The sequence below is a fragment of the Rosa chinensis genome, chromosome 4, assembly GCF_002994745.2.
Source record: "Rosa chinensis cultivar Old Blush chromosome 4, RchiOBHm-V2, whole genome shotgun sequence".
Lineage (NCBI taxonomy): Eukaryota > Viridiplantae > Streptophyta > Magnoliopsida > Rosales > Rosaceae > Rosa > Rosa chinensis.
Window position 1 is genome coordinate 53,669,422 of NC_037091.1, and position 11,613 is coordinate 53,681,034.

Here is an 11,613-nt window from a genome sequence, read left to right on the forward strand (position 1 = left end):
GAATAATTATTCGCCCGAAACACTTCCGCTCCATCCACGAACCACGAAACCGTCCAATAACCACTAATTAGATTCCTGAAAATCCTCTGAAAATAATAATGAATTTTTGGGGTACTATAGTTAACATGTCGATACATAGTTCTATTCTTTATAAACGTATACATATAATCCTTATTCAGAAGAGGTTTTGCAACGGTTAATCAAAACATTACAGAGGGTGAGTAACTTTTTCATACCATCGATTGTATACAACTATTTCTATCATTGACTATTAAATTGTTCAAACACTTGAATGCTACTATGACTTAAGCCGACTTCTATTATATGCACAGTTTGATTCTTATACAAGAAAAGGTGCTCTATATAAACTCTAGAGATTTGAGTTGTGTGTGTGCGGGTGACTGGACCCACCACATCATACAAAAAATAAAATTCACTTGAGACATGTCAATACTTAAAGTCTTAAACAAGTAACATAATGACCAACTTTACTTGATTAGTAAAGGCACATAAGATTAAATTTAAAAAATTAAAATATAGGATTTATTTCTGTGTAAAGTTTACGAAGGCAAAATGAATAACTTGTTGTGTTGTAATTTCGAACAAAGTTTCCTTTACAAAGAGACTACATATATATACTATGTAGATTATCGACTAACACCATAGGTGTCAGGCCCCAAATTTCGAATAAAGAAATTCAAATCCGAAATGAGATAACTTAACAAACCCAAAAGAACACCCTGAAAATTTTTCATTTACACTAAGCAATAAAACAAACCGAGCTCACAAATGTCTAGATCGACTCATTCTTTATAGTCACATGTTACATTATAGAGAGTTTACAAATTAAACTGAACAACAATTAAATAAGTAAACTCACTTACTACATAGCAAAAGACTAAAACCAAAAGTACACTTCCATGTCCAAGCTACGATAGCAACAAACCCTCCGCTTCGACGACGATTACTCTGACCTACACAATAACCCATACACCATAGAATAATGCACCGGATTGAAACAACAAACCCGGTTTGCTTTTGCAAGCTCGTGTGAGTAAACCTTAATAACCACAAAACACATTTCCGACTCAAGAACAACAAATCAACACAATGATTATCTCCAAAAGAAAAATCATTTTCTTTTTAAGGAAAACACAAATCATCATTGTGACAAACCAAATCATTTAAAAGCTCAACAACAAATCAAAGAAATCACTCTTCTTTCCTCTCGACGGGAAGCATTTATCACCACAATGACGTGATAAAACATTTCTCAACTCACTACGAGTCTCATCCACAATTGCACTCACAAATTAAACTAAATAAAACCAGTGCATAGAAAATTAGTTCAGGAGATCACCAAAAAGCACACAATCCAAAATCATAGTAATCTCTGCATATAGTTTAGTTCAGGAGATCACATTAAAATCAATCGATAGAAATCATGGTAATCATTGCATATGGTTTAGTTTAGGAGATTACATTAAAACCCATCAATTCAAAAAACAGTAATCCCTGCATATAATTTAGTTCAGGAGATTACGAAAGAAAACAAATAATTAAATAATAGAAATAATCTAGAAAATAATACACAATCATCCATTGATAACACCAATCACTACAACATCAATCACTCAGCAACAACCCACATCATTTACACAAAATCATCATGCAGATCATCTCACAGATCACCGCACTGGTTGTCACAAAAAATTGTTTCCCCATCTCCAACAACCTCAAAACAATAACAAAATCATTTCCCAAATATTGTTTCCTCAATTCAAAATCATACATACTTCTTTCAAAACTCAAAGCCGACAAAACCGTCATTTCTTTCCAAAATCATTTATTTTCCTCAACATCACATTACACAACGATAGTGAACTACACACACAATTCCACCAAGATATATATATATATATATATATATATATTTCACGTAAATAAATAAATATATATATATATACACACACACATATACGTAATCATCCACTTAGGGATGCCACTAATACTAACTATAGTTCACGACTACAAAACCCGTGAAGAATTATTTATAATAAAACTTCATTTTACTTACCTATGAACCGTAAACAATCAAGTTGATATAATTTGAAACAAAAATTTATTTTCGAAAACAATTTCACAATTTAACAAATAATTTCAAATAATAAAGTAACTCTGTTCATAAATGAACCTCGTGAGATTTACTCACCTCTAAATCCTGATGCGCTTTCTCTCACAGCCTAGATAAAGTACAGACTATTCTCCGTCAATCACCTAAGTAAAATAAGGTCTCCACTTAGTACACGAAAAAAATAAAAGCGGTTACGCTTCGAACCGAGCATTTGAACAAAAAATCAGAGATTTCGTCAATCGAGACAACACTTCCTCCGAGACCTCCCAAGGTCTCAATTTCTCAAAATTATACAACGATCCAACAGTCGAATCCTCACGGATCGCAAACCGGGAAAAACGAAATTCTGTTAAACATAGCATTTTTCAAATGATCACAACATGATCTCATAATATATTAACATGCTCGTATCGACGAATAGGTGATAACAGAGTAAGGATCTGCTCCAACAGAGGCTGGACGTGCAGCCACACGCCGCCACCAGCGGTTGAGCATGAGCCCCATGCGCCTCCACTTCGACCTCCATTCCAAGCTAATCCAACCGTACACAATGTAGAGCACAACAAGGGGTTCAAACTTTACACCTGGAGCTAAGGTCGATTCTGCCTTGATCTGCCGAGATCAAGAGCGAAAGCTTGATCGGCTATTGTTCACCATTTGAACTTCAATTCCAGATTTCGGTCAATCCACGATGAAACGTGTCGCAAGGCTAGTATGGATGTGATCAGAAGGAGGAGAGCTTCAAAACCATATATGGTTTGAGCCTTATCATCGCCGGAAAAAGGTCGAAGCAACGCTAGCGGCGCGCCTCCTCCTTTCGGGCCTTGCTGCGCTGTGCACGGTGGTTGTTGAGGTGAGTGAGTGATCAGGGTCGCTAGAGGAGAGAGAGAGGAAGAGAACCGCTGTGGTGGCATTGCCGGAGGACGGAGTCAGAATCGTCGGATCTAGTTACGCGGATCCTGGTCGGGCAAGTTGGCAGCAAAAAAGGGAGAGAAAATTAGGGTTTCTGGTTTCCGAAATGAAAATCTGATTTTCTGAAAATAATTTCAGAAAAAATCGGTATTTATAGCAAATTTTCAAAAATAGTAAGTTTTTCCACTGACCGTAACTTTTTCATACGAACTCTGATTTTCTCGTACAACATGTCCATGAACTCGTATCGACGCATTCTATAACTTTCCTGAAAGAAGTTTTCATAGAAACTTAACAAATAAAAAGTCAACCCTTTGACCCCTTGAAAATAAAACGTTCTGACTAATTATTCGTCCGAAACACTTTCGCTCCACCCTGGAACCACGAAATCATACTAATGAACACTTTATTAATTTTAAGAAATTCCAAGGAATTAATAACGCATTTCTGGGGTATTACATTCTACCTTCCTTCAAGAAATTTCGTCCCAAAATTTAAGCGCACTACCCAACAATCAGTTACTGCTAAACTCATCCTCAAATCCAGTCCTTGTTCCCCATCAAAAATTTTCTCGCCTTAAAGCCTCCACTAGATATTGAACAAGTCAATTTTCCTCAGTTCAAGTTGCTCTGTAAAGTGGTTTGAAATACAAGCCGAACATCAACAAGGGTCACATCAACATCCTCTCCAACTGTGCCACGATCACCCGTGCTAGATCTATCGTAGACTTCTTCTTCAGTCTACGCACATCAATACGTTCCGTGCCACAAAACTCTAGGAGATAAGGCGAACTAAACACCGAATCTCCACCTCTCACTAACTTCCCAAGAAATCAGATTCCAACATCGACTATTAAGGTCAGCTACTTGTGAAATCAGATTCAACATCGACTCTGCCAGACTATCAAGGTCAACTACTTGGGAAATCAGATCCCAACATCAACTCTTCCAAACTACAAAGGTCAGCTACTTGCGAGTGATTTGCGAAATCAGATTTTTAGTTAGAAGTTTGGTTTTGAGTTTTTTGCTTTTGTTTTTGTTCTGAGTTAATCTTTTTCTCATGATTAGACTGCAGATTTGGGCAAATCTGGGTGTGTTAATCAGTTTGTGTTTGCGAATCTTGGAACACAACACTGCAATATCGTCTACAACATTTGAATAAAAGGTATTCTTGGTCTAAAAGTTTTTATCTTTTTAAGATTTTGGCTACTGTGTTTTATGGCCTAAATAGGTAGGATAAATTTGAGAAAGTTCAAAGCCTATTGAAAAGGTTTTTTGTAAAACTGGGACCAGAGTAACTTTTGTATACAATAGATATTGCAGACAGATAAACTTAAGATTTACAAAGTATTATGGTATTGTGTTCATTGCTTTGTGTATTGCTGATAAAGGTAATGAGAGAATACATGAGGAAGTAAGGGTAGTTAATCTGAAATATTTTTAATACTTGACTTTCCAGATATTCTGCATTTGGATTTCTGCTCACTTTCATTTGGTAAAGTGGGAATTTGCTGCTACTTTGACTTAGTTTGTAATTTGTGTTTTTTCTTCGGTTGCTTTTGTAGGAAAAGTTTGAGTATCTTAGTGTGAAGCGTTGTTAACTTTTAGGTATGGTTGTTGCAATTTTGTTGCTTTATATGAGTTTGTTTGTCAAATTGGCAATCCACATTTTGAAAGCTATAGGAAATGTTTTTGTTGTTTTGAATCTTTATATGAGCTGCAATTTGATAATTTTTTTTCAAACGATTTTTAAGTTTTTCATTCTTTATCAAAGAGATTGTCTGCAAGCATGGATTTTCTCGGCTCTATGTCTTTGAATGTTGGTATTTATTTCTATTGTTGACAATATTTTCTCAGATATATGATGTGATGATAAGATACTATTAAGTTGAGGCAAGGACATGAGATAATATGTTTTGATTATGATTATATGGTTGTACGGTAGGTTTATTTAATTAACTAGCCATTCTTTGGATAACTGCTTTAGATTAGCAGAAACATTATGTAGTTTATACTGCGGTTTGGGGTTTGAGTGATTGATTGGGATAGGTTCAAGGTCAGGTTTTCATTTTGTGTCATTTGAGAAGTCTGGTTTTCATTTTCTTTGTTCTCAAGTAGTGACAATTGTTTTCTTTTGATTATGCAGGTTGTATGCAAAGGAGTATTTGGATTCTTCTTTTGCCATTGTTCCTGATTGTGTTATTTCGTGTCAGTTTGGTGTCTTATTGTGTAATGACTAGATTTTCGTATTAATTTATTGTATTTTTCGTGTAATTAATAAAGGTCCAAGTTGGTATAAATTATTGTTTCGGTGCCTTGTTCTTATGTTAATCGAGAAATAGAAATTATTTCGGACAATTATTCACTTGGAATGCTTCGATTCAAGGGTTTAATTTTTGTGCGTTACGATTAGGTAAAAACTTCCTTCATGAAAACCGTAGAGCGTGTCAATACGAGTTTGTGGACATGCGAAATACAAAAATCAGAGTTCGTTTGAAGAAGTTATGGCCAACGGAAAAGTTTTCAATTTTGGATAAATAGAAAAATTTTGGAAATTTTTCAAAAAACCCTAAATTTCCAAAAAAGGAAATATGGATATGATTTTCTCTCCCAAGTAGCCCTCCGACCCGTTTTCTTCGTCCGGCCATATCTTCGCCGTCCATCCACCAATCCGACCTCCACTGGTCTCATTTGAACTGCCTCTTCATTCTCTTCAAGTCTGTGATGGTGGTTTACGGCGAAACACGCTAGGATGACGCATGGCGGAGCTTTTTCTATCCGCCGGCGGAGTTCTCCGTCCTCCAGCCAACTCTGGCCGCACCACCGGTCGTGTTAGAAAGCCCAGAAGACATACATCAATCATTCCAAGTGACCTGAACCAATTCACAGCGAGGAGGAAGAATCGATCGAAATCAGAATTTTGGGATTTTCCGATTTCTTGTACTTTTGAGGTAGGATTCGGCCAAATGGTTTAGACTCTGACTTTGTGCTAGTTATGAAAGTTGCTGTACATGTTGGGAAGATTTTGGCATAGGTATCATGACCCAATTAGGGGGTTGCCGGCGGCGCGTCTGGCCTGTTTTTGGGGTTCTGTTTTCATAGTTGTCACCTACTCATCGATATGAGCATGTTGATATATTATGGGGTCATGTTGTGATCATTTGAAGCATGCTAGGTTTACGTAGTTTTGATGTTCTCGGTTTACGATCCGTAAGGATCTGACTGTTGGATCGTCATATAATTTTGATAAATTGATCCTAGAAGTGTTCCAGAGACCTTGAGAGGTCTCGAAGGAAGTTTTGTCTCAATTGACGAAATCTTCGGTTTTTGGTTCAAATGCTCGGTTCGAACCGTAACCACTTTTGTTTTAAATCGTGTGCTAAGTTGAGACCTTATTTTACTTAGGTGATTGACAGAGTGTGTTCTGTACTTTATATCGGTGTATGAGAAGACGCAATGTGACAGGACCAGCCTCAGATTTCACCCTGAAATCTGAAGTGACCCTGCGGGGCCCACCTTAGAAGAAATTCTACCAAAAATTTGGCGGAACTTCCCCTAAAATGGGCTACCCAAACCTGTACAAAACATTTACACTTAATCAATTCATCCTTATGCTCTTGGAGCCACCCTGCTCCCCAAATCAACATCAGTCTCCAATTCCCAAAACACACATCTCAACTCGAATAGCATAAATCCCATAGGTAATCAGAGCAATTCTAACAGAAAGGTATAAGAGGAAAACCTAATTCAAAGGCAGATGCGGAAGCCATGCTGTTGACTATGCCTCAACCCGTGTACGTCCGACCTCAACCAATTCGCCTGCAAACTGGGCATTTGAAACCGAAGGGCCCAGGGAAAGTACATAAAATACGTTAGCGTGAGTGGACAAAAATAAACAATTTTTAAACTAAATGGATTTTATATTTTCCCACATTTATTTCCTTAAAAACTCTCGATGCATGCAACGATTTAGAAAACAAATCACGAGAAGCTCCGCTCAAGAAAAACCGACTAGCCCCACTAGCTAGTCACAAACAACTGAGAGGAAAGATCGAAACTCTGATACTCAACAGGATAAGACCAGCCCCGCTGGTTACACGGAAATCAAACTAGGCCCCGCTAGTCGAGAAATGATAGGATATGGGGAAGAGATATCACCATACGGGAAATGGAGCCTCCCAGGCTCTACCTACCCTCAACTGCCACTCACACATAGATTGTGCGAGGAGGAGAACTAATAACCTCAACTTCCACTCACACATAGATTGTGCGAGGAGGAGACCAAATAACCTCGACTGCCACCCACGTGAGGAGGAGAATAAATCACCTCTACTGCCACTCACCAACACAAAGTAGGTGAGGAGGAGAACAAGCTACCTCAACTGCCACTCACCAACACAAAGTCAGTGAGGAGGAGACCTAATAACATAACCCGCGTATGGTGAGGAAAAATCATCGAAAACCAGTAAATCCATGTAGCTTCCCCACATTTCTCACGAGATAGAAACCATGTATTCAACGACGTGACCCCGCACGCCAAGATTACTCTCAATCTCAAAATGGATAAGTGAGAAATAGGAATAAATCGACGGCGTGTCCCACACGCCTAGATATTCTCAAATCCGTAACCAAAACCGGAAATTAGTTTAGGTAAATCCCATTTCCAAAAATCTCTCAAAATCTCCAAGAAGCCAACCAAATCCAAAATCCTTAATTAGGCATTCCCGATGCCAAAATTGAAAGTCAATAAACAATTGAGAATATCCAACTCCATTGAAACTCATCTTAAAAATCTTCCAGGAGCTTAACTCGGTGATTAGGGATATGCTTAATTCCAGAAATTTACCTCGGAAATAAGGAATTCATCAAATAATATTATAAACCTTTGAAACTCATTATTGAAAGCAAATCCATGATATAATTCGAAATCAATTTCCGAAAATTAATTCATTTCCTCAAAAAGTAATATGAATAATCACTAGAGCATTATTTAAGAAAATAAATGCATGCATCGCTATTTAAAACAAAAGTCCACTCACAGTACTATTCCGACAACCACGCATTCGTGTTCCGTCATCGAGCAATAGCTCGGTACGTCGTCCTGTACACAATTATATTCCGTGAATAATTCTTCAATAATTTAATACAATTCCTAAAATCAATTCCTCATAATTTCACCTCCCAATTCTCCTCGGATTTAGCCCAAATTATACCACTAATACCAATTCGTTAATTTAAAGGTTCCAAGGCAGAACCGTGAGATATCCGACGGTCGGATTCTCGTAATTCGGTAATCGAAACCCTAAACTTCAGAAATTCATAATTAATTCCAAGTTTCTCCAAAAATCACCAAACTTCACATACAAGCTCTACACAATTTATAGAATTTAATGGGCTAAAAACCAGAATTAAAACACTGTCCTACACGCCTCCACGCGCCACCAACAGTGGCAGCGCATGGGCCCCACACGCCACCGGCAACCACCTCCGATGGCCACCAAAATTTGGCAGTACCATCTACTCAACAAACCCAACCTCTTTCTCAACTACAACAAGTTCCAATTTTACCTGGAAGAGCTCCAATTTGGCCGGTGAAAAATTTCCAGAAATTCCAAGAACCCTAGAAATTGAAATTGTTAATTCGACCTCTACACTGCAAATTGAAATGAAAGACCTTAGGGGAAATGATCTATGTCAAAAACCAAACCTTCGACGCCAATTTGGTGGCCGGAGATTGCCGGAATTGGAAAATATCGGCGTTGACTCAAAACTGCTACAGTGACCGTCCTCTTCTTCTCGTTGCTACACCTTCCACAGTTCATATCAAGCTACGAAACGAACCCAGAAATGAAGAGAAGGAAGAGAGCTTTCCAACGACATCTTATACGTCAAAATCCGTCGCCGGATGGAGGAGTTATGGCCGGAAGAAGGTGAAGAGGTCGGAGAGGAAGAGAGAATCGGGGAGAGGGCCACAGTAACTCGGCTATTTATAGAAAATTACCATAAACAGTAACTTTAGTATTTTGGTCATAACTTTCGCATATGAACTCCGATTTTTACGTACCACATATGCACGCGCTCGGTTTAACGTCCTCTACAACGTTCATGAAGAACATTTTCTCAAATTTTGAACCGAACAAAAAGTCATATTTTAGGGCCACTAAAAGTATCGAAACGACGGTAAAAGTGAAAGTAGTTGTCGTTTACCGTTCAAATGACTAGTAAACGGGTAAGTGAAGATACGGGATGTTACACAATGAGATTTAGAGGTGAGTAAATCTCACGAGATTCATTTATGAATGGAGTCACTTTATTATTCGGAATTATTTGTTAAATTGTGAAATAGTTTTCGGAAATGATATTTGTTTTAAATTATATGAAATTTGATTGTCTACGGTTCATAGGTAAGTTAAAATGAGGTTTTATTATAAAAATAATTCTTCTCGAGTTTTGTGATTATGGACTATAGTTGGTATTAGTGGTATTCTTGAGTGGATGACTAAGTGTGTGTGTGTGTGTGTGTGTGTATTTACGTGAAACATATATCTTAATGGTGTGGCATTGTAAGAAGTATAATAATTGTGATTTTATTCAGGTTATTGTTTTGAACTTTTAGTCTTTTGGGAATGCAATATATCATTCAATTGTTGATTTTTATTGTGTTGAAGAGTACGTTGAGTTGAATGTAACATTTTGAGTTATGTGAGATTTTTTAAATGTTTTCTGTCTCAGGACCTATTGTCACATTGTTGATCGAGGCAAGAAAATCAGGAACCACGCCTTTGGCCGGGTGAGTGGTTACGATCAGTTAGATCTCTAATCTGTCTGCCAATGTACTGCTTGGGGGATCACTTTGTGTTATCGTTCTCATGAGTACATGTTTGTAAAAGAGAGTTTCAGATGTTTTTTTTCTTTTATTGTCCATGAGGGACTTGGGTTCTTATTAATTTGTGGAGTTGTTTTGGTTGCTTAAATTATTCATGAGTTGGGGAATTGTTAAGCATGCGTTGTTTGTTGTTGCAACCCAGTGCACTATTCCATGGTGTGGGGGTTATTCCTGCAGATCAAGACCACCAGGATTGAGATCGCAGCGTGTAGTTGCAACAACGTTATGTTTAGAACTTATTTTGTTATCATGTTGCTGTATGTAGTATGCTTTTAGTGAGCGTTTACATCTTTACTTTGATGCTTTCGAGTTATGTAAACACTTGGTGATGTAATATTGGACTCCAGTGATTGAGTCTGTATTGATATGTATGGACTCAATTTATTTTGTTGCTTAGTTTAAATGAAAAAAAATTCTAAGCATTTGGTTCTTTTGTTGAGTTATTGTGTTTTGGATTTGAATTTTTTTTATTCGAAATTCGGGACGTGACATATTATCATTCAATTACGCAACTTTTGTCCTAAGATTAATGATTGTTTAAGTATTTTTGTAATTATCTATTTTTTTGTTGAGAAGTGGTTATTGGATTAATGATTGATTGTTTCTGTTTTTCCCAATGCAATACTTTGATTAGATTGCTCAATACTTTGATAAGAGAACATAAGGTTATGTTTGATTGTAAACATTTATATAGTTATGATAAATGAGCTGTTAGTTTCTGTTCTGCATAGGGATGACAAAAATCCACAGTGGGGCGGAGCTTCATTGGATACCCACCCCTAATGAGAGGAGAATTCGGGGACAAATGGGGAATGAGGATGAGGATCCCCAATCTCCGCTATCTAAGATTGGGGATGGGGCAGGGATGATATTGTGATCCCCATCCCCAGACCCACCCCAATAATATATATATATAATTTATATATATTAATTTATTTTTTATTATATAAATCACGAATATATACATTTACTACTTTACTTTAATGACTACACTTTTACTTTAATAGTGTTTTGATTTTTGTACTCACTGAATTATGATTTATGAATTTAATCATGTTTTAATTTTCTTTGTTGTAGATTTTGATTTTTAAAAGGGAGCTTCTATTCATACCTCCAAAATTGGTATTTGGACCTCTTTCTTTTTTGAAGAAATAGTTGACTTTGTCAACTCATGTCAAATTACCAATAAAGACACAAAAGAGAAAGAAAGAAAAAATAAAAAAAATCTTTTCCCTTTTAGAGGTATGAAATCAACAAATGGTCATCCTCATGCCATTTTTTCCCTTTTGTTTTTGTTATGGTCTTCATCCTTACCAAGCAGCTACCGGATAAATCAACAGACCAGTTCCTCGAGTCAATTTCGGATATGCAATATTCTCTAACCAAAACACCAACAGACCACTTTCTCTTAAAATCATAATCATCCATTAGAGCGTACTATTCCCATCGAGCAAAAATATGAAACAAGGGAATCTTAGGAAGTTGAAGAAATGAATTGTTCTTGGCCTCTAAAGATGCATATGCCTACAAAATACAACAATAAGAAAAGGGAGGGGGGGGGGGGGAGGGAGAGAGAGAGCTATCAACTGAAAGTTTTTTTTTTTAGTTTAGTTGTATTAAGAGTAAAATAATATTGTGAAATGTTCAAAAATTGATGGAGGTCTAACTACCGATTTTGGAGG

General features: G+C 37.0%; 1 long non-coding RNA gene across 1 annotated transcript; it reads right to left on the reverse strand.

Moving 5' to 3' along the window:
* Nucleotides 1-736: 736 nt before the first annotated feature.
* LOC112196163 lies at nt 737-6,610 on the reverse strand. Its single transcript, XR_005809303.1, has 2 exons — nt 2,213-6,610; nt 737-974 (listed from the first exon to the last, which is right to left on the reverse strand). It is a non-coding gene; the product is annotated as an uncharacterized LOC112196163 (long non-coding RNA).
* Between the last annotated feature and the right edge of the window lie 5,003 nt (nt 6,611-11,613).